Here is a 25,443-nt window from a genome sequence, read left to right as displayed (position 1 = left end):
CTCTAAAGTTTGTTACTTTTTCTGAATTGGCTTTCGCTTTATATGAACGTATTTGTGTAGCCCAAGATTGTGGTGTTCCTGGTCTTTGAGATTGGGGGGTGATGAATCTTTCCATTATAAGTTCTTTTTTGAGGGCCCCTTTTGAGAACAATGGAGTTTTGGATTAATGCATTAGGTTTGTGCACATTTAGAAAAATCTAGCATTCACCATGACTAACCTTTCAGATTGTGCTGGTGTTTACTGATGATGAGCGTGGCAATATCACCTGTATGAGAACTCTGCAGTAGCAAACCACACTGATCCAACTTCCAATCAGTTCCCAAATTACAAGTCCTGCCCAACACTTTTGATGTAGTTATTTCACTCATATATATCACTCAATAGGAAACAAGATTTGCACAGCTTCTATTTTCTGCTGACTTAAGTGTTTTTCAAATGCTCTCACAGAATTGAAATGTGCTGTGTCCATTAAAACTAAAACCAGATCATAAAATTAAAAGTTGCAAGTTGCCAAATGACTTCGCCGAAGAATGTGATCTACTGGTAACTTTGTTTTCTGTGAATGACCTCTAAAAGGTTGTTCCAGGAAAGCAGTGCTGCAGAGCAGGAAGTGGATCAATTGCACCCTTGTAGATCACCCGACTCAGCGAAAATCCTGGCCTTCAGGTGCTTGGTCGATAGAAAATGCTGTATATACCTTAATTAGTATTGTACATTCACATGGTTCCTGGAGGACAAAGGTTGTTTTAGAATGAGGTTGGAAAAGTCTACACTAAATCTCAGCTTGTGCTTTTTTCAAAACACTTGTCTGTGCTACTTTTTATTTAATAATTCTCCAAATTTGACATGTGTATGTCTCAAAGCAGGTGGATAATATTCTGCAAAATCATTAACAGAGCTAATTAGCGCACAGACTTGACAGCAGCTACATTGTAATGAGATGAGAGCAGTGTCAGGAATTTTACCTTCATCTGTCAAACCGCAACGCACCGTAGCACTCGTCCCCAGATGTCCACGCCAAAGAAACAGCTGGCTCTCCCCATTCCCTCTGACCTACCACCCAGTCCCAGCATTACATCACAGTTGGACGAGAGCTGCTGAGGACTTTCATTGCACCTCTGCCTGTTTTCCATGTGTGTACATTTTGCTGTAGCAATCTCAAGCAACAATAGTTTAGTTTCACAAGGCCTGCAGGTTTTGTCCTTGAGAACCGAGCATCCCTCTTAGCGTCGGAGGGTGTCAAGTTTGGATTGAGGCTTTTGTTTACGACGAGTCCAAAGGGAGCTCACCTAATTAAGACTCTTTGTCCTCGCTGACTCGTTGCGAAACTGCTTCCCCCATCATTTCACAGCGTAATAAGAACCATGGAAGCTCTTCACACTATTTAGGCCCTTTTCCCTCCACACTTGGTAGATTTTCTGCACTCTTGGCAAGAATTGCTTTGCCCCTCACCCACCACCCTTTTGGCAATATTCATAAGGATTTTTTCAAGGATGGCTCCTTTCGTTTTATGATGAGCTTAGACCTTGGAGTGTTGTCATCATTTTATAAGATGCATGGACCCTTGAATCAGCCTGGATTTCACTAGAAAAAACCAAGGGGTCAAAGGTTGGCTAATAAGCATGCTAGCCTGATCACATGACATTTACAGCAATGATTCATCAAAAGGTGTTTCTTAAACAGAAGGCCGCATTCTAGCGAGGTTCTAGCGACTGCTTTCTGAGGCTTCCATAAGCTAGACACCTCCTCAGTAATGAACACTAGAATGAGATGGTCTAGTATGCCCGCTGGCTACATCATAAAGGTTTCTGCCCCAGCGTTCACAGCACAAAAATACTATTGAAAATGAATATGAGAAAAATACTTGGTAACAGGAATGTTGATATTATCAGACTTTCTTTTAGTACAATAAAGTTGATGACAACTTACATGTACATCGTTTTATCAGTAGATTATTTATTTTCAACACAACTAGAGAAAACAATGTCTTCATCTTTGAAAATGGTTTTTTTTTTCTTTTTTTGTCTTGGATTTCATAGTAAAATTGGACGAGTTCACTGCAGACTCCCGCCAATTCTAGTTTGTGAAGCGGAACGTGTGCAAAGGACTGTGGGTGATTAGAGGATGCGAAGGATACACTTGATGCATCCTTCAAAATACGCAGAATGAAGGATGGGAAACGAAGACTGCCAGCGTCACAATAAATCATCCATCAAAATCAGGGTTTCCATTGGGACCTCAAGCGATCCCATTGGCTTATAATGGGTATTCTCTTGATTACAGTTCCTACAAAATCACATTACATTTGTATTAACCACATTATAATGACTATTAATGTGTAAGTTAGCTTTCTTACTAGCATAACATAAAGATACACAATTTGCCCGACAGCTTAGCCAATACAATATGCATTTGCACTTACCACATATTTACGACAATCTTTAATGTAATTACACATATTAAAATGTCAATATATTTTAGGTTTTTAAAAGAATGACGCAATGATGTTCAATTTGCTCAGTGTTATTATTTAGTAACAGATAATCAAGTGAAAGTATTTATATTATATCCAGTTTGTTTTATTATTAAAGTAACTATAGTTTTATATATTTTAAATAAATGTTTTTAGTATAATATTTGTTAAATGCAAACTGATGGAAACCCATTTTTTGGGAAAGGACCAGAAGTCTGTTATTATATAAACTTCTTTGTGAGGTATAATAATGGAGTATGTAGTAAAAGAGAGAAGCGCAGGGATGAAAGGGTGGGAGCGCTATGTCACTGTGGCCGAGGGGTGAGTCTGTGTTGGTCTCCTCTCTGCACTGTGCTCTCTTATGTAAGGAGCTCTGGCAGGGTGAACAGCTATTCCCCACACTGCCCTATCTTCTGCTATTATACCCTCCTCCTCTTGCCCTCTCATGATGTCATAACTATTCTTCATTATTGTTTATGGCCTCTAAACCTGCTGTTTAACATATACAGATGCTATCATTGTTTGTATGATTCACGCAGAAACAATCTTGGTACATTTTGTAGATTGAAATTATGATTGTATAAATGGTTACAAATATGGTTACTTCAGGAGTATATAATGCCCAGAAACACTGTTAGTAATGTCAAAAGGCACACAGATCAGATGTCTTTTAAAGTACAACAGCATCTACACAATATAAAGCACATCTGCACAAAACATCTACACATACACAATATGCTTTGGATTTTATTGGAAGAATTAAGAAACCTGTAAATATGTGTATTGCTCCTTAATATAAATGGGTGTAGTAAAAGGCATAGCTAGTTAAGGAGGGTCATAATCTATTTCTTTTTAGGTTATATTTGTTTGCATGCTTACCTGGTTGTATTTAAAAGTATATCTTCAGAGTAGAGCATATCTTCAACCTTTTTTTTATTGCGTCCATAGATTGATTGCCAAATGTAATACACATTGTTTTTATTTAGATGGGGTAAAGGCAGTGGGCAGTCTTTGGCTAGAGCCTGCCTAACTGCAGCCCTGATGCACAAGTGCTGCACTGTGGAATCAGTATTCTGAGCTGGTTCCTATGGACACAGCATTCTTAAAGCCAGCAACACACAGCATCACCGGACTCCTGAGCAGAAGGCAGGCCCAGCACGTGCTTTCTCATCTAACCACTAGAGGGCGTGTGGCGCACCACTTGCACAACTGCAGTACATCTATGGCAAGCCGTTTTCACTTTTTAGGCGGCTGCATATATAATGAAAAAAAAAGAGAAAAGATTTCTATGAAATATATGAAATGATTATATGAATTCTTCATATAAACAAATGCATTTTCACTAGTTAAAATGCTAATAGCTAATATCAGGAATTACATTTGCTTTACTAACAATGGCATTTTTGGACCATTTAATTTCGCCTAGTAAATATAATTATGGATGCAAATGTATCACCACAAGCTGCCATTCAAATTTAATTGATGATATGAAGAATTGGTAGTTTTTGCTACTTGAAAGTCCAATATCACATATCAGAAATACAATTCTTACTAATAAAAATCATAACTTTTGATATCTTTAAAAAAAAATGTATTCATGATATGATTTCAATTAATTTATTTTCAAGTGGAAATTTTTGATATCTGTAAAAGTATTTCAACATGTTAAATTTGTTATTTCAGATATCTAAGATGGATTTCTTTCTAGTAACAATCACATTCTTGATATCAGAAATGAACCTTGTGACAATCATATTATTTATATAAAATAGCATTTTTACCAGTAATTTAATTGTTGATATTAAGAACAGACATTTGCACTATAACAAAGTAATTATAGATATGAAATATGATTTTTACTGTAAGAATTGCATTTCTGATATGTGAAATTTGAATTTCAGGGATCAATTCTTTATATCAACAATTGCATTTGAATGGCATGGTCACATTTAACTAGTGAAAAGACAATTACAGATATCAAGAATTCTATTTCTGCAAGTGATGACATCATTGTTTATAAAGAACATTTTTAGAAATGTAATTCTTGATATAACACATTTCCATTGTTACTATAAAAATGTAGGCTAAGTAATTTCTGTTATCAACAATTAGCATTTTAACTAGTGAAAATGTAATTGTTGATATCAAAAATTCATATCCTGGGAATTAATAAAAGTCAAAACGGCTTGCTGTATAGCCTACACTACAGCAGGCCCTACTTGAGAAAAGAGACACAAGGAAAGGGTTGATCAGCATGCTGGACAATGTGTGATACCGCTGCTAATTAGCCACAGACCGTTCATCTGTTCCATTTGTGTGAGTAAGTGAGCTGAATTTGTTGGTGTTATTATGTCATAATTTATATTATTCACATGTATTCATGTTATTTAGTATCTTTTATCACACGAGCCATCCCTCATTACAGCATACAACGTCAGTCCTTTTTTGCAGAGTTGCTTTATGGTTTTTATCTGAATGGTTTGCATCTCTACTTGTGATCACATATGCTGCAAACAAATTTTCATAGTTAAAAAGTGTAAGTGAATGCCCTCTCAAGTCGTATTTACCCTACCACTAGAAAGCTCAGGATAATTTTGATACCCAGATTGTACGGTCCAAAAACGTAAAACATGGCGGAGGGGAGAACGACTCAATACACTGCATTTATTGTATTTCACTTATTCAATTTTACCTTCAATTATACAAGGTCACATTGTAAAAGTGTGCACAGTTAGCATGGTATCAATTCCGCGGTACATCTTTATATCAGCCCTTTTATCAGTAATGGAAAGTTGTTGACTTAAAGGGGGGGTGAAATGCTGTTTCATGCATACTGAGCTTTTTACACTGTTAAAGACTTGGATTCCCATCCTAAACATAGACAAAGTTTCAAAAACTAATGTTGGACGTTTGATAGAGTATTTCTCTGTCAAAAATCCTCCTTCCGGTTTCTCACAAGTTTCGGAGAGTTTTTTTCGAGTATGGGCCTACTTGACGTTAATAGAACGGAAGGTCCTTGTATGGGCCGTACGGGCTCTTCTCCCGGTAGGGTGCGCGCGCGCATATCTAGAGCGAGAGAGGAAATGCACGCCGTAAACACTCTCTCAGGTACAGATCCAGTCCTCCACTTTATTCCTATGGGTGACTTCAACGCTTCAGCACAGCATTCCGGGAAGGCAGCGCTGCATTTGAACCGATTTGAACGCAGAAATGACGGGAAGCTTCACAACATCGCTTCAGTCGCGTCTCAAAGTGGATTTACACGCCACTGCTGTCACAGGACTTCACCAAATCATACCAAAGAAGTGTGTTTTTGACGGAGCGGTCCCAGCGATAAAGGTTCGGTCCTGCTTTGGAAGCAGCTGGTGAGTAAAAAGGCTTCAAATGTCTCTGCTATTGGCTACCTTCGAGTAAACATGAGTAAACGACACTATCGCGTGCTTCGTCATTCAAATGCGCTAACAGATACTCCATTGCTGTTCTCTGTTGTATAACGTTACACTAGTCTGACGTGCAAAACCGTTTTGCTTGCTACCTAAGGTCTAACGTTAGTCGCATACAATAGTCCATAAACCGAATCATGTCCTCATAAAATGCGAGTAAAGACACACAAAGGCCACTAAATACAGTACCACAGAGACGGACGCCCTGATGTTGCTGTTTTTCCTGTTCAATTTATTTCTGCCTCAGATTTGATTCTGGATCATTGTCTGTATTACCTGAGATAGCCATGGGTTTCTCCCATAGGCCGTAAAAAATTTGGACGACATCATCCGTTTCCGCTTGCCATATTTGAAGCTTTCAGGCGGCCTTGCACGGCGCGGACATCTTGGGACCGAGTCTGCGCAGTAGCGATTTCGGGACCGCAGTTGCGCAGTAGAGCGCAGGAAGTAGAGCAGGAAGGACAGCTGCGATATCAAAAGCCCGCCCACACTCTCGCAGATGCAGAACAATTAATTATGTTGGTGTGAAATAAACAGTTATGGAAATGTAGAAATTAAAGCTAAAGCACCAATCTGCTCCCAAAAATTCCGAAAAAAGTCTGTTAGTGCCTCAGTGACAACTTCACTCAGAGAAGCTGTCGATCTCAGCTGTCAATCATGACGTCACCCCCCCCGTTTTTATAGCTTCAAATAACTAACTCAAACTAAACTTATTTTAAAAATGAACACTTGAAATAAAATCATCGTGTTGATAACTGCCTTCAATGACATAAACTAACTTTGGGGAAAAAATATTTGAAGTGTAATTTTATTGTTTAGTTTGTCTCGCGTCCATTAGAAAACACAGAGGGGCGGCTATACTGGGACCGGTCACCGGGGGGCGATCGAGGCGCGAAAGCTTCAGTATCTGAGAGGGAGACTGCAGGCTTGGTTTCTCCACGCTTGAGGACGTCACCGCTTTGTTCGCGATCGTCATTCTTTAGCTCCGCCCACACGATACGCCTCCAGGCACTCGGTTTTTTCCGGAAAGACTCGGTACAGCCCATATTTCTTTTATAAATATAATAAAACTAAAGACTTTTCGGAGATATGAAGGATGCAATACTACTATAGGTACTCAAGATTGGCATGAGATTGACTGAAACTGAGTGTTTCACCCCCCCTTTAATGTGCATATACCAGCAACAGTGACAAAGCAACACAATCCTTTTCATTTCAATCATATACAGTAAAAGAAATGGACACAGTGACCCCATAGACTTCAACGGTGAAAAATGAAGGTAATTAGAAGCATAGACAGTAAAAGATTTCAATCAACAACCTTTAGCAACCATAGTTAGCAACTGATGGATTCCTGAAAATTTAAGCCAAAGTGTCTTGATCGCCCCCATGTGACTGGATGCAGCTAAACCCTGCCCTCCCCATGAAATTCCCATGCTGCTAAACATGGACAAAGTTTAAAGTTTCTCCCAAATGGGCGAGCACGCCACTAAGAGTGAGTTCCCTGCAATTTGGCGATGATGGTTTATAAACAAGGACCAGTTCAACTGCAGATTTGAAGTTGTGTGTAGTTCTAAAAGATAGAGCGGTTCCAGCGATTAAGGTTCACGGTCGTGTGTTTGAAGCAGACAGTGAGTAACGTTACTGCTTCAAATGTCTTTGTGTTGTAAGCTAATCGACTCATTCATTCAAATGCGGTACTTTTCCATTGCTTTTCTATGTAAATTCGCAGTTGTCTGACTTGCAAAACCGTTCCGCTTGTTACTGCTGACATTAAGTCGCATACAATAGTCCTCATACACCACGAGTAAACACACACAAATGTTGTAAATCTTGCGCAAATGCAGTTTAGGTAACTTGCACACCTGATAGAGACATCCAGCTTCTGCTGCTTCTCCTGCTCAATTTCAGTTTCTAAATCTGATTCTACGTTTGTTTTTGTGACATATGGAGACTCTCCATAGGCATAATGGTTTTTATGCTGTACAAACTGTATTTTATAACCCCCTATACTGCCCCTACCCCTAAACTGACCCATCACTGGAAACATTCTGCATTTTTACTTTAAAAAAACAACAACTCAACCGTATGATTTATAAGCATCTCATATTTCACTCCTTGTAATACCTGTCATACCCATGTCATTATACACATTTGTGTCCTCATATGTCACAAAAACATGACCCCCCCCCCCCCCCCCCCATCCCCTTCATATCCCCCTGAGACAAGAGATTTATGCATTTTATTTCCGGAAAAATTCCTCCCATGATGCAAATATCGTCAATTTGCACTATCGGAGGAATTGTTGGCCAGAGGCTAAAGACTACAGCCAGCAGGGGGAGCCATTTCCGCATGTTTTCAACTCGCACGTGGGGGGTGGGGGATCTCACTCACAGCACTCAGCTGGCAGCCTTGATGTAAACTGTGCGGCCAGCAGAGCAAAGTAAGTCTTTCAACTTCTCAAACTAATTCCTCTGAAATTTAAGCTTTCAAAGCCATGAACTGAAAACGCGCCAGACTGAACATGTGCTGTGAATCTATGACGCGGGCGCGTTTACCTCAGCTCTCATCACAAGCTCATCCATGACTGTCAATATATCCGACTCCTGCAGCATTTGGGCTGAGAGAGTCCTTCAGCGGCTAAATCACATATTGAACATACAGGTTCAGTTTTTAATTGTAGGCTAGTGTCTGTTCTCTAACTGAACTGATTTTAGGACGACGGAGTCCGGGGAATGAATTTCGAGGGGGGAAGGAGTTCCAGTTGGAGAAAAAATGGTTAGGTTTACCTTTTTTTGTGTGTGTGGAAATGAATTAAAATATTTTAGCCACTCAATAGTCTAATAGCCACATAAAGGTATTGTAGTCGACTTTTGTGATTAGCCAGCACCGGCAGACAGCAGCCGATGGAAATAATTCTCCATTTAATTCTGTCCGCATTTTATTCGGATTATTTCTCACAGAACATTAGTTCAAAACAGGCCGCCTGAGGTAAATTATCTGAAATGATTTTGCTCGATAATCTGAATAGAAACCGTTACTTTAAATGGATAAATCTCTGTTAAGGCAGATTCACAACCGGGGTGCCGACTGAAGAGAACAGGGGTGCCGTGTAAAAGGTGCACTTGCACCGCGGTTCATCTCACATCTGATGACGCACCTATAATATGGACTAACTAGAAAATAATGCTTTATGTATGTTTTTGTCGTGATGGCTCCTCAGTGATACATTATAACAGCGATAATAAAAGCAAAAAAGCAAAACGGTCTCTCTTTGTAAAATGTTCATGCATGCGATTGCGAGTGCTGTCGTATGTTTAATATGACGAATCATATTCTCCGTCATCACTCGGGTATATTGAGTAACCCCAGAGTGCAGTCTGGACGATGGGGCGGGGCGACACATTAAGGCGGGGCGACACGTGTCGCTCCGCCTACACCCAATTTCATTGGTTTATAATATAGCGAATCTTATTGGCGTAGACGCTTGAGCATGCGCATTCCTTTATGTACGTCTTTAGAAATGATCTACCTACGAGCTACCTGCATCTGTGTGGGGAAACGACAAACATGCAGTAAAACTTCGGCTCTCGCTGTTGTTTTCGCCGCTTTTAAGGTGAGTTTAGTCCATAAAATCACACAAGTAATACACATTACTGTTCCTGACACTTTTCTTACCTTTAATTGAAACGATTCTGTTATATTTACTTGATAGAAATGTAACGTTAGTGTCTTTGAAGAAGTAGATATGCAAAACAGAACTAACATTTTTTAAAAGAGGTAATTAAGGCTAACTATTGTTTTTGAACGTTTAATCACATTTTATGTTTAGATGAGAGGTTTTGATAGTTATGTAAAGGTTTTGCTGATAAATTTGTCAATGGATGATAGCAATAAGCACATTTATTTAACCTAACGGACCTCGCAGAGTGCGAAAATCCTAGTAGTTGAAACCTGTTCTGGTCTCTCATGGTAAACAAATATGGATCAAATGTTCTGTGATTTCAGGAGCGACAGAAAAAACCTCTACAACAAAGGAAAGCTTTAATACATGTAATAATATGAATGTGCATTATTGAAAGCCACTAAACTACGAATACAGTTTGTACACAAACACAGTAGATAATGCTGTACATTTAGCATTTATATAGCATCTATCCATAAACTGTAAGGTTTAGCCTTACAGAAATACAGGCGGTGAACTGAAAAGCTAATTAAATAAGTTAATATAATTTTTTTTCACAACATTTACCTGTATCACTTTGCATCTGTAAATTTCTTATGAAAATGATATATATATCTTATTACTCATTTTAAGACGGCTTTGACATCCAAATGTCAAACAATATGTACAGTGAGACTGAATGAACAATACTAAATTAGTAAACCTAAAAAAAATATATAAAAAAAACATGCATTTTTTTCTTTTAAAACTGACATTTTAAACAATATTTTTTTGGCACTTTGACAAATTGTTCATTTTTATTTTTCTAGATTTTTCCATGCTGATGGACTGCAGGTCCAATCTCAGAGGTCCTATATACCGGTACGTATGTAAAATCTCAAACATGCACTAGTACAATTCAAAAGTTTGGGGTTATGTTTTTTTTAATAGTTATTTATATAGCGCTTTACTGGGTACTCAAAGCGCTTTACATATGGAAGGGGGGAATCTCGTCCACCACTAATGTGCATCATCCACCTTGATGACACGACAACAGCCACATTGAACCAGAACACCCCAGCTTATTGTTGGAGAGGAGACAATCAGTTCTATTTGTCAAAATAGTATTTATTGATGTCTTGCTCTGGAAGCAGTCTCGTGCTAATATAATTACAGATCCTGCAACATCCATTTTTGGATTAAATCAATGCTTTGTTTATAATGAGGAGGATGTTTTAAGCTATGAAACTTGCAGAATGCAACAAATAACTTAATCACAACTACCTCAAGTGGCCACTGACTAATCCAACATTTTTTTATCTTCTTTCTTGTTTCAGATGCTGCCATAGAACGGCATGAGAAGGCAACAGTTTGGTAGAACTGAGGATCCAATATAAGAGTGTGCACATGATGTCCCAGTAAACGCCATGTAACTGTATTACACCAACTGAGTGGCAAAAACACTGAGTGGCAGGATTGGTGTTCAGCGTGAATGCTGCAAAAACAGCGCAACACCCAAAACACATCTGGGAAAGGGTTAGGTACAAATAGATACAGTTGACTGCACATTCAACAATAAATCAGAGCAATCTTTGTACAACCTTCCGAAAGCTACAGAAAGACAAACAAATAGATTGCTGCTATTCTCATAAACAACCTGAATCCAGACATCAGAACATTTTATGGTAGATATGTAAAATTTTGGGCTAAAATCATATACTAGGTCATATACTGTATTGACAACTCGTAATATGACGATTATATAATCATCTGGATTTAGAGGTACCTAAACTGTATTTATAGTATTTGTTTAGCAGATAAGGTGTTCACAGGCTTTGCTTTATATATTTCCCCGGCATTGGAATCAGGTACATATAAATGTCTGAAAGTCCAATTCCTGGCCAAACACTGGTTCTTTGGCGAGTTGTAATAATCACTGTTGAATCCAAATACATTTAATTAATTTCAGGAAAAAAAGAAGCTTGTTTTGCTCCCATTTCTGCAATTTCTCTTAATTAAAGTCAGCCCTGCTCCAGGATGTTTTGCCACTCAGTCCAGCTGAGGGTCGTGTCCCAACGGGAAAGTGACATCAGCGCACACCCTCTATTAAAGAAAAGAGACTGGCCTATTGCAAATCCAAGTTTACATTAAAGCTTTGTATTTTGAGTTAAAGTCTATTTGTGTCTGGATTTGCAAAATTTTATTTTTTGTGCAGTTAAGTTTATATATGCTCTCTGTACTTTTACTTTTTGTTAACATCAATAAAAATCACAAACTTGTTCAGCATGTGTTCTCTGCAGACAAATTTTGATTTTATCCATTGGGTCAACATTTTTGCATTGTCTGGAAAATTTCGAAATTTTGACGTTTTCATTACAAATTTAGTTTATAAAATGAAAATATTTACATATATGGAGGCACACTTATGTAAAATATATTAAACTGCTGCATTAATATATAATTCAAAAGATTTACATATATAGAAAACTAATATATTAACATATATCAGAAATTAAAATATGCACATATATTGCAAATTATTGTATTAACATATGTATAGCTAAACTTATTCACACGTAAAGAAAATAAAAATATTAAGGTGCCAATCTATTTTGATTTAAGTAATTTTAATATATGAAAATCTATTATTAATATATTCCACGCGGTGTAACTTCTTTGTTGGTATTTATGTGCTCAAATGCGTACTGCAATAAATGTTTCTATCACTTCTATTCTTGGTATTTACTGCAAGTCCTCGGGTAGTGTTGCACAGATTTACAGGAGTGAAAATTATTTTCATCCCGTTTGTACACAGATTATAGCATGCACAATGCGAGGGTAGATAAATAAATGGATTTTTAATATCTAATTTGTCACATGTTAACCCGTTGACACTTAGCTATTTAGTCCTACAATAAAATATGGACCTTTAAAACTATAAATTAGACATACATAGCCCCACATATTTTATTAACAGGGAAAGACTTTATACCGCTTTAGCACTTTATACAATTGGACAACAATCTTGTTTAAACGATTGGTCATGCTTTAAACTAAAATTAGCCGTTTGTGTTCCGAGGTGTCCAATACTACAGTTAATAATTAATTATCATTTGCGTAAAATCCGGGTTTGTGCCGATCCACCGAACCTGATGAAGAAGCCAAATGTTAAACAGCTTTATTAGCCTTAATTATGCCGGAGGTACCGTCAACAAGCGCTCGTTTTTGCGTTTTGTTTCATTTAAAACAATATGTGAATCTATTCCCGTGTGGTTCATTCATAAAATCGCACATTAAGGAATGCGCATGCGCAGGCTTGAAGCGTCTACGCCAATAAGATTTGTTGTATTGTAAACCAATGAAATTGCATGTGGGCGGAGCGACACGTGTCACCCCGCCCCAATGTGTCGCCCCGCCCCATCGTCCAGACTGCACTCTGGGGTACTTGGGTATATTCGACAGAAGCCCGAAAGAACGCGTCTCACGGCGCGCAAATATAGAGTTCTCTTTTAAGTCTTAAGCTTGAACGGACAAACTCGCACAAAAAGTATGTCAACATGTCCATCTTGATGAGTATCCAAGGAAAATATGGCTTAAGAGAACTTTATACAGTCGAGAAAGACGAGCATATCCCTGCAGTAGGTCTTAAAGGGGCAGTAGCCAACTGCTGTCTGTTTAATGTCAAACAAAAGATACGGACATCACTCACTGCTCTAAATTAAATAGATTTTGTAAGGATCAATCTTTAATTTAAACAGTTAAATATGCAGGTATTTTACATTTGATTACTTTATTCAGTTTCTCTAAGAACGAATGTTAGACCTACCTAAAAAACCTGAAAAGCATTGTTTATTTTATTAGTATCTTTGCTTGACGGTATTTATTTGCAGCCTGGTCTCACCCTTAATACGTAGGTATTAATACGTTACTTTCAAAGAGACTAAACGTACATCTTAGTACGTTTGGAGAAGTGCTAAAATGTAAAATATAGATGTATTTGCAACATTTAAACGTAGTATTATTACATTTTCACAGCTAAAAAACGTAAAATATTTACGAATCCATCATGAAATCTTTTTTTTTGAGAATACAAAACTTTATTCTGGTAAAAACATTTTTTTTGTTTTGTTATATCATAAAGATATCTATTTAATTTCCCTTTGACCATTTTATTGATTAATCTACGATCCCTTAACACTACCCAAAACCTAAACCTACCAATTTAATACAGAATATAAAGAAAATAAAAGGTAAAACGTTGGAAAATGACGATTTTGGTAACAATATAGCATTAAAAAATATTTTGAACGGCTAATCCTACACTTACCCCTAAACCTACCCATTAGCATTTATTAAAACAACGTACTGTTATAAATCAAAGCATAACAGACAGACCAGTGTACTCACAATTATTTTTTTTATTGCAAAAATGTCAAAAGCGGTACCAAAAGTAGTTCAAATGAAGATATGTTGCAGTCCTCTCTGGTGGTATATAACGTTAATAGTTTTGTATGAGGTACAGAGCAGAATGTTAGCTATTAATCAATGAAAATATTAATCCGGCTTCTCTCCGTGAAGTGGCGCCTTTCCCATTTCAAATACAAATCGACTGAAACACGGCATATCAAAAATCTGTGACGAAGCAGGCAAGAGCCAATGAGCGTTCGATGCCACTGCCGTAAATCATGTCGTAACGCTTCATGAGGGCGCATTTTTTAAATTTGAATTTACGAGCGCGAGATTTGATGTTTGCCGTCGCGCTACTGAGAGGAGATGAAGACTAATGGAGATGAAGATCACCGGGCTCAATTTTAGATTTGTTTCTCGCAAACATATGGATTCTAACGATTTGGATTACAGCAAACGAATAAAGTGTTGCGTTTTGTGAATTGATGTTGTGTTTTGGTGTGTATTGTGATCGCCAGTTGCTGAATAGGAGAAAATGCCTTTTTATGTCTCACAGCAAACAACAAGCTAAATACTACAAAATGGTTGGCAAGAATGTTATTCATCTGACGGTTTTAAAATTCAGTCTTCTTTTAACATCACCCGAAATGAGTTTGTAGTGATGTCACGAGAGCAAAATGTTATTTTATATTTCTGTTATTTTATATTAGGTTGATTAACTTAGTAAAATGCATTTAATAAATGTGACTGAAAACATGTATTGATGTGACTATTGGATATAAAATAAACAATATTAATGCCACGATTTATGGGAGCCGGTGGCTGGCGGCTTACACGTTAACGTCGATAATTTACATTTTAGTGCTGTCAATACGTCAATATTGTACATTTTAGTGCTGTTAATAAGTCAGTATTGTACGTTTTATTGTGTGTGAAAATGTTAGTAAATGTACGTGTAGTAGAATCACACTTTACGTAAAAATACTCGCGTATTTTCATGAGATCACGTTGTTATTTGTGCTGCTGCTTGTATTCAAGTTATTGGTTCTTTATTTGTTATTTTATTTATTTTTATTTGACAGTAGGCCCAGTCCTTTTTTCCCTGGACATAGCAAATGCTGAAATGGGGGGGGGGGGGGGGGGGGGCAACCTGGCAACTATTATTTTATTTATTTAATCAAGTAATATTTAATATCTCTAGCATGATGGAAAATTGTAACTTTAGGGTTCACACATAGGTGTCAGAACCATTGTGTGTGTGTGTGTGTGTGTGTGGGGGGGGGGGGGGGGGGACAAGACCCACCCACTTTTTAAGTCCAATGATATAGGACCCACTCACTTTTATCATCTCTAATTCAGCACTTCTGTTTAGAAACACTTATCATTAAACACATGTTAACCGCTTTATTTCCCCTTTTTAAATAATTTTCTCCATTTTTATTGAAAATAAATGCCTTCCGATCTGATATGTGATGGGAAAAGGTAGGCTAGTAGAGCGAGTGTGGCAAAAGGCGGATTCGAACCTCTGATCGATTTGCGTTAAAAGTTGAAGCCATGCATCTTACCTTACACTATAGCCATGATAAATAACTCAGTGATTTCTGTAATTTTGTCTGGCCCAATCAATCTTTAGTAAACGGCACTATTTCTATCTGGACACAGAGCATAATAAACATGCAATTGTTCATTTTTATTAAACTGTTGATTTCTATGCCAGTTAAATTAATATTGTCTTTTTATTAGACTATTGGTATTGACTGGTTTGAGGTCTTTTATTATATAGGCAAGAGATAGCCTCAAACGCACCATAATGCAGGATATCACATCTACGAAATAATACATTTTCTGGGGGAAAATCCCCAGACCCCCCTTAAAAAAAAAATGCCCCGCCTATAATATTTTTCACCAGCAGCTATTGGGACCCACCAAGTTTTTAATTAGCCTCTGACACCCATGACTTCACACAACAATGATGTGCTAAAAACTGAAAAGATTTTGAGATGACAACATTGTCAAAATGATCCCTGTTCACATATCCGTCACTTAACCTGAGGACAACTTAATTAGAAGGTATCTTAAACTGTGCAAAAAATAAAATAAAAATACACACATTTACAAACTACGGTCCGCCCAGTGAATTTCGCCCATTTCCACTACTGAAGGTGACTGAATGCTTTGTTCAGACTGAATGCTCACTCTGCAGTGACCAAGCCTCTCATCAGCAGAAAGAATCAAAAGGCTAGACTAACCTTTGCTGGGGAGATGTTGTGTGAACAGAGGAGAACTGGTTCATAGTTCTTTTTTAGTGATGAATGCAAGTTTAATTTATTTGTGTCTGATGGGAAACATTATGTTCGGAATCAAACTGGAGAAAGATTGAACCCAAAGTGCCCAAAGAAGTCAGTGAAAGATGGAGGAGGAAGTGGCATGGTTTTGGGGATGTTTTCTGCAGCAGGAGTTGGGCCTATTATACAGCTCTATGGCAGAACCTCAGAACCTGTTTATCAGAACCTCCTTTGGCAACATGTGGTTCCTTCACGGCGAGCATCTCTCGATCAGCCCGTAAGAATTATGCAAGACAATGCCCCTTATCACACTGCAAAACAGGTAAAGCAGTTCCTTGAACGTGAGAACATTAAAATAATGAAATGGCTAGCCCAGAGTCTGATCTAAACTCCATTGAAAATCTATGTAAAATCATTGGTGACAAAGTTATGGCTAAGAAACCCACTACAGTTACCGAACTGTGGAAGAGACTGGAGGAAGAGTGGACCAAGATCACACCGGAGCAGTGTGAGTATCTAGTGATGTCCTGTGGCCGCAGATGTGCTGAGCTCATTCAAAGCAAGGGCCTCTATACTTCCTACTAATTTTTGACTGCTGTAAGCATCACATTTTAGTTGCAATGCTTTTTTGTGCTGCATTGGTTATTTTTCTCTAATTTTGATCACAGTGTTTTTGACAAATTAAAGGTCTTTGTTGAAGTACCTTGGTATTTTGTAAAACATGCTAGCAGAACAATGGTATACCCACAGCCAATCGTCCTTCAAACTTCAAGCAATGAATATCAACAATATTTTTGAAAAAAATCTAATGTTTCTAAATTGTTCTCTAATTTTGATTTTCCACTATATATATATATATATATATATATATATATATATATATATATATATATATATATATATATATATATATATATATATATATATATATATATATACATACATACATACATACATACACTCACCTAAAGGATTATTAGGAACACATTTATCATTAATGCAATTATCTAATCAACCACTAGTGTGGTTCTAGTCAAGATAATCTCCTGAACTCCAAACTGAATGTCAGAATGGGAAAGAAAGGTGATTTAAAGGTGCCCTACAATGAAACAATGAATTAAAGGTGCACTATGAAACTTTCTGTCCACTGGAGGGTGCCTATTCAAAACAAATGCATAGTTTGATGACACCAAGTTTGAGCGCAGCATCTTGGGACGTGGTCTTCACCTCACAGCCGGTGGAAAATAGGACTCGGGCAGAAATCATGTTGATGGATGCGGTTATTAGCGTTACTGTAGTATGAAGCAGAACAGGACCGAGTGTTGTGAAGCTGAGCACGGCCGCTAGAGCGATTGTTATACAAATACCGCCTCGCAAATACCAGGGCTTTTATTATGACGGGACGGGACACAGTCGCTGGGCATCTGCAGTATTTCCGCTCTTCCGGTTATGATTATGAGGTAACGCAGCTCTGTTTATCTGTTTAATAAAAATTGTCAACAGTCATGGTTGATGTTTATAATACCACAATAATATACCACAACAATTTAATTCAAGATTGTTCGTTTGTTCGGCCCATTTCAAGCAAGCTTCGCTTAGCGTCTTAATCTGAAGAAAGGGGACACTGTATTCATGCAAGTTGCAATTTTATCCACTTATTGACTGTTTAAACAATTTCTAATTAAATTGAAAGTTTCTTGGAGAGACAACATTGTCGAGATGCCAAGATGCTAGTATAGTAACAATAGGAAACACCAAGTACCATACAAAACTAAATAGTCTGTCTGATGACAACGGTTGATATTATTTTGTATTACAAAATACAACAGTAGATACTTTGCTTAGATTGTTTTGATTTGATCACAGTATATATTTATATTTTTGAGAACTTAAGTATGTTTTTGCATGCTTGTATTTCAGAGTACATCACAGTCACTGCGTATCCCACATTGTGACTAACGTTATATAAACATACAATATCGTTGATAAAAAAAGGCGAGTCTAAAATCACTGGTTTTGGTTTGGGAAAGAAGAGCGTTTGTTGCGGTTGCCAGATTTCAGTAATTTAAATCCTCCAATCAGAGCTTTTCTGTGAAAAGTACACGTATACTATCTGGTGTTTTACCTAAACATGTACAATCTGGCAACCATATGCACGCAAGGTCTATCTCGCACACACGGATGATCTGAAAACACCAATAAACAAGTAAGCTGCATTTCAGCAATCTCTATTTGAGATGTTCTGCTTAAAGTGTCATTCAGTCGGTTCTGTCAGGACTCCTGGTCAGGACTCACGAGCCGCTTCCCTGAACTGGTGTTCTGCTGAAATAAGCCTATCAGAGCAGCGCTCTAATTTTAATATTAATGACTCTTCCAAATAAGGCAAAAACAGCATTTTATCCTAGGGACAATTTCTAGGGTTGTAAATTGACCTGTAAAACTGTATCTGGACAATTTTTGCCCTTAAATAAGCCACATACTCTCTATATAGATATCAGAGAACAATTTAACATATGTTTCAACTCATTCTAGGGCACCTTTAAGCAATTTTGAGCATGGCAAATTGCCACGGGCCATTAAGCATGGCAAATTGCCACAATGGGCCGAATGATTCAAGCTGATAGAAGAGCAACTTTGACTGAAATAACCACTTGTTACAACCGAGGTATGCAGCAAAGCATTTGTGAAGCCACAACACGCACAACCTTGAGGCGGATGGGTTACAACAGCAGAAGACCTCACCAGGTACCACTCATCTCCTAGAGTCAGAATTTGACGTAAACAGAATGAGAACATGGATCCATCATGCCTTGTTACCACTGTGAATGGGGTGGGGGATGTTTTCTTGGCACACTTTATGTCCCTTAGTGCCAATTGGGCATTGTTTAAATGCCACGGCCTACCTGAGTATTGTTTCTGACCATCTCCATCCCTTTAATGACCACCATGTACCCATCCTCTGATGGCTACTTCCAGCAGGATAATGCACCATGTCACATAGATTGAATAAGTTCAAATTGGTTTATTGAACATGGCAATGAGTTCACTGTACTAAAATGGTCCCCACAGTCACCAGATCTCAACCCAATAGAGCATCTTTGGGATGTGGTGGAACAGGAGCTTTGTACCCTGGATGTGCATCCCACAAATCTCCATCAACTGCAAGATGCTATCCTATAAATATGGGCCAACATTTCTAAAGAATGCTTTCAGCACTTTGTTGCATCAATGTCAATTAAGGCAGTTCTGAAGGCAAAAGGGGGTCAAACAGTACTAGTATGGTGTTCCTAATAATCATTTAGGTGAGTGTATATGCATAGATACTGTATATGGCTATGTCTGATGATCTCCATGGTTTATTTAGGATAAAGTTTTTCCACTTTTAAGAATGTCACAGATTTCAGATGGTCTCAAATCAAGCGCACTCGTGATTCTTTAGATCTGCCCACACGATATGATTCCAGCCGCTCATTTTTATCTAGAAAGACTCGGTACACCGTATCATTCTTTTATAAATATAATAAAACTAAAGACTTTTCTGAGATATGAAGGATATAATACTACTCTATAGGCACTCAAGATTGACATGAGATTGACTGAAACTGAGTGTCCCCTTTAGGAAGCTGTGTTTTGAAATAGGCCATCAATAAGTCGTTATTTAGGGGTTTTTTTGCACACAAAAACTATTCTCGTCGCTTCATAAAATTATTGTAGAACCACTGTAATGAGATGGGCTTCGACGTCTTTAGTGCCTTTTATAGGTCTTGAGAGAGGAAATGACATTGTGGCCAAAGGAGGCCTTTCAGAGCCATCAGATTTCAACATAAATATCTTAATTTGTGTTCTGAAGATGAACAGAGGCCTTACGGGTCTAATTAATGACAGAATTAACATTTTTGGGTGAACTATCCCTTTAAATAGTAAAATAACATTTCTTTATTGATCTGCGTTGTTCACTCTCTTGACTTCACGCGCACGTGTGCGATTCTTTCTCATATCCACCGATCGGGCAAGCCAAGTAATAAAAAAATAATATTCAAACAATCGTGGACTGATGACAGATAAATCATTGTGTTTGTTTGATAAAGATGTTTTGTGGCCCTGTGCGAGAATCATTCTGGTTGCCGCTTTCAAAACAATTCCTTACATGATCTTATGGAGCAGAAGCTCAATAAATATGCAAATCTTATCCTATCCTAGCCGTGGGTGTTTCCAGGTCTTTCCAGGTCTTTATTGCGGCACACCCGTTAGGTGTGTTTTCCAGAATTAATATATATTAAGTGATCAAATTGTTAATAGTTAAATGTGTCATAATGTATTAAATCCCTAATTAACATATTATATAGTGTAAATTCACACATTAATTATCACAATGGGTCAAAGCCATGCATTTCAACTTCCAGTTGTCTGCTTTAATTAATCATTAGCTTACGATTTACAAAGGTGACATTATGTTATGACTTTACTTTTTGAGGTACATGACTTTTAACTATTTGGTAAGTAATATGTTTTCAGTGTCACATAATCCCTTAGAAATCATTCTAATATGATGATTTTCTGCTCAAGAAACATTTAGTATTATTATAAATGCTAAAAACTGTTTTTTTGTGTGGAAACTGCAACTTTTGAATGAATAGGAAGTTCACAAGAACAGCATTACTGAAGATTATATTAGATTATATATCTTATTTAAATAAATGTAATGCATCCTTGTTGAATGCATTCTTACTGACCTCAAACTTTTGAACAGTAGCTTACGGATCATGTAAATACGTATTTTTTTATTTTTACGTTTTTTACTGTAAAAGCTGTTTCCACAAAAATATTAACTGTTTTTATTTTATATTGATAATAATTATCATATTGATTTCTGAAGAATTATGTGACACTGTAGACTGTAGTAATTACCTTCATGACCTTATTCCATTTCCCTTAATTCTACCCAATTCCTAAACTTAAACACTTTAAAAACTACCTTACTAATTATTAAAAAGCAGTAAATCAAAATTTGATTAAGGTAAAAGTTGTAGTTAATAATGGATATGTGTTCCCCACACTAAAGTGTTACCATAATATGTGTGCATCCATACACACTAACTTTAAATAAAGTTTAAATTACAATTCAAGGCTGTATACACCACTCTTTTCCCCGTGCTTTTCCAAGTTATTTCAATAATAATAACTCAGCTGAGCTCTGATCCCATCTGCTTTATGAGCATTACAAGCTTGAGACCCCCCAGCCTAAAACAGACAGCACAGCCCTGTGTCGCATCTCAATCCTGACTGTTTGAATGGATGACAGAGACATGCTGAATTGTAGGCTTGCTGGACAGTTGGCTTTGTATTCTGGGCTTATATAAGTGTGGTCAGGGGCTGGAGACACAAAGGCAGCAGCTGTGGGATTGTGCCTTTAGTATTCCCAGCCAGAAGGGGACAGCATGTTCCTCGGGTCTCGGAGAAACCAACCACACACACAGTCTCTCTCTCTCTTGTGCTTACTCTCCACTCTGATCACACAGCACTGCAGAGAGACACACAAGGCACGTTTGATCACCACAACAGGAGAGAGAGAGAGAGAGAGAGAGAGAGAGGGAGGGAGGGAGAGGAAGGGAGAGAGAGAGAGAGAGAGAGAGAGAGAGAGAGAGAGAGAGAGAGAGAGAGAGAGAGAGAGAGAAAAACAGATATGCGTGGATAGACATACAGCGACAGTGACGGGGGATGAGAATGGAGAGAAGGAAAAGACAGAGCGAGGTGTCAAAAGGAGAGGTAGGAGGATAGTGAAGGCTGGAGATGGGCAGACAGACACTGACAGGTACACAGCGAGAGGCTAATACCTAACATCATGTCTCACAGCATGATGCAGATATTGACACTCCGGGTAAGAGAAAGAGAGAGACAGATCCAAAAGAGAGATCCCATGCAAAGAGAATATAAAAATCATTTATACTGATAGTGTTTTTGTTGCTAAAGGTTACCAGGTCGCTGGATTGTTGTTTTTTTGCTGAAGGGCTACATAACATTGCTGCAAAATATTAACATTTTACAGAGGAAAAAAAAAAAAAACTGCAGTACAGAATATTGCATTGGATCTTGAACTAGTTTAACGATTGTCACAAAGGATTTCATACACTCTGACATGGTTTTGCATGCATCATTATTTTTCTATATGTGGACAATCATATATATATATGTCACGCCCTCACAGCCATCAGACACTGCCACACCCACTCGTTCCCCATAACCGGCATTCTGATCACCTGTGCACCATCACCAGTCAGCACTACTTAAGCACTCCTCACCTTCACACTCAATGTCTGGTCTTGCACTGATCCCATCATCGACTACCTGTCCTTCCTCGAAGCACTCACCTGTAACCATCTTCGTCTTTATCATCATCGTCTTCTCTTTTTTTTTGTAAAGAATGTTGGTTTTTAGTTTCCATTTCACAGACACATAAAATGGCAATCGATGTAACTGGGAGTGAAATAGATGGTGGAATAACCTCAGAGACCACCAGGCTCAATACCACCGGATTCATGGTGGCGACCATGGTTGCTGGAGACTCTAGCGTAGAGTCCATGGTGGTTATAGACTCTGGCGTGGTGGCCATGTGGGCTAGAGACTCTGGTGTAGAGTCCATGGTGGTTATAGACTCTGATGTGGCGGCCATGGTGGCTCGAGATTCTGGCGTTGTGGCTATGGTGGCTGAAGACTCTGGTGTAGAGTCCATGGTGGCTAGAGAATCTGACGTGGTGGCCATGGTGGCTGGAGACTCTGGCATGGCGGCCATGGTGGCTAGAGACTCTGGCATGGTGACTAGGGACTCCCGGCATGGTGGCCATGGTGGCTAGAGACTCTGGAGTGGCAGCCATGGTGGCTGGCTGGAGACTCTGGAGTGGCAGCCATGGTGGCTAGCTGGAGACTCTACAGTGGCAGCCATGGTGGCTAGAGACTCTGGCGTAGAGTCCATAGTGGCTAGAGAATCTGACGTGGCAGCCATGGTGGTTGGAGACTCTGGCATGGCGGCCCTGGTGGCTTGCTGGAGACTCTGGAGTGGCGGCCAAGGTGGATAGCTGGAGACTCTAGAGTGGCAGCCATGGTGGCTAGAGACTCTGGCGTATAGTCCATAGTGGCTAGAGAATCTGATTTTGCAGCTATGGTGGTTGGAGACTCTGGCATGGCGGCCATGGTGGCTTGCTGGAGACTCTGGAGTGGCGGCCATGGTGGCTGGAGACTGGTGTGGCAGCTATGGTGGCTGGAGACTCTGGCATGTTAGATACTACGGGAGTTACGTTTTCCTCCTCTGTGATTTTCGCAATCAATGTAGACCCACTTGACTGAAATGCCAGGTTGATATAAAATTCCAGCTAGGGTCCCACAGTGAAATGAATGAGCTGAGTGGCTGAGATAGTCGCTCAAATAGTCCTCAATGCGGCGATGTCCTTGACAGAGATGCATTATCCTTACTGCTGGATCCATTAGTGGTCTAGTTTTCTGTAAAATGGTTGCTGCAGACAAAAAAAGATCCATAGGATCCAAGTGCAGTGGACAAGACAACATAAAAAAACCTAACATGAAAGCACAGAACGCGGCAGCAAACAAACACAAGACAACCATGGATTGGCAACACTAGACATAGATTACAGAGGGATGGACAGGTGCTGATGATTTGTTGTCCTAGGAACTAATGTGTAACTATGGCGACAAACAAGGGTAGCTATGGCAATAAACAAGGCAGGAAAAACCTAAAGGGAAACAAGAAATAAACATACAATTGAACTCAGAAACAACAGGAATAGTTAAAACACTTCAAATTAAAAGTCCTAACACAAAACAAAAGGCACACCTCCAGGATCATGACACTTTTAATTTTGGGGTAAAAAAATTGGCCTTTCAAACACTTGCAAAATATCTTCCATAATAAAATGAAGTATGTACTATTTACATGTTACTTACATTTTTTTCCCTTTCAGTGGTTGTACTTTACATTAATTTGAAAATGACCATTTAAAATTAACTTCCGGTCACTTTGTAAGTGCAAGTCGCTGTTGTTAGTGTAATTGGAGCTTCAGGCTGTATAGAGGGGAAAAACACACACACACTTTAGATGTGGGATATCTCCTTCATTTTAATACTGTTTCAGAGCTGATAGTTTGTGACTCCTGGTCACAGAAGGATTGTTGAAGAGGGAAATGTAGGTTTCGCTGTGTGCCTTCAGCCATGAAACCACTGTACACACACACACACACACACACACACACACACACACACACACACACACACACACACACACACACACACACACACACACACACACACACACAAACGTAGTGTTTCCATGTTTTATGGGGACTTTCCATAGGCGTAATGGATTTCATACTGTACAAACCATATTTTCTATCCCTCTACACTGCCCCAGCCCCTAAACCTACCCATCACAGGACACATTCTGCATTTTACTTTTACAAAAAAAATCCTTCTGTGTGATTTATAAGATGTTTTCCTCATGGGGACCTAAACATGTCCCCACAAGGACAAGGATTTGTCACAAGGACAAGGATTTTTGACATTTGAAATGTCCTCATAAACCACATTTATAGTGTAATACCAGTGCAATACCCCCATGTAGTTACACAAATTTGTGTCCTCATAAACCACACACACACACACACACACACACACACACACACACACACGCGCACACACGCGCACACACACGCACACACACGCACACACATTACAAATTAGTGCCTACTGTGCAAATTATACATAATTTATAATTTACAGAGTAAATTATAAGTTTTTTTGCCATTTGTTTAGTATGCTTATTTTAAAAATTCCAAATGGGAAAAAATCCTCACAATTCTAATTTTTGCAATTGCGAGTTTAAGATGTAAACTCTGATATAAAAACAATTATGAGATATAAAGTCAGAAAAAAAACATGTAAATTTGCAATTGGACTTGCACTTTTACAAAGTCAGAATAGTGCGACATAAACTCAATTGTAAAAAACATAACAAAAAAGGTCAACAGTTCTAAATTACCTTTTGACTTGCATTTAATTCATTTTAAAGCAGCCCTGCTGACCCCTTGCTGATGGCCCCTAGTGGCCCCCGACCGCTGGTTGAAGACCACTGTATTAACAAATTATTTTGCTAGATAAAAGAT

The 25,443-nt window shown here is 38.4% G+C and overlaps 1 long non-coding RNA gene across 1 annotated transcript; it reads left to right on the top strand.

Annotated features, from left to right (window-relative positions):
- The first annotated feature begins 9,351 nt into the window (after positions 1-9,351).
- LOC137052983 (uncharacterized) lies at positions 9,352-11,848 on the top strand. Its single transcript, XR_010899939.1, has 3 exons — positions 9,352-9,533; positions 10,412-10,463; positions 10,919-11,848. It is a non-coding gene; the product is annotated as an uncharacterized lncRNA (long non-coding RNA).
- The last annotated feature ends 13,595 nt before the right edge of the window (positions 11,849-25,443 follow it).

This window comes from Pseudorasbora parva, chromosome 2 (assembly GCF_024679245.1).
Source record: "Pseudorasbora parva isolate DD20220531a chromosome 2, ASM2467924v1, whole genome shotgun sequence".
In the NCBI taxonomy this organism is placed as follows: Eukaryota; Metazoa; Chordata; class Actinopteri; order Cypriniformes; family Gobionidae; genus Pseudorasbora; species Pseudorasbora parva.
The sequence above is the reverse complement of the archived record's forward strand: the minus strand, read 5'-3'. Positions and strand labels throughout refer to the sequence as shown.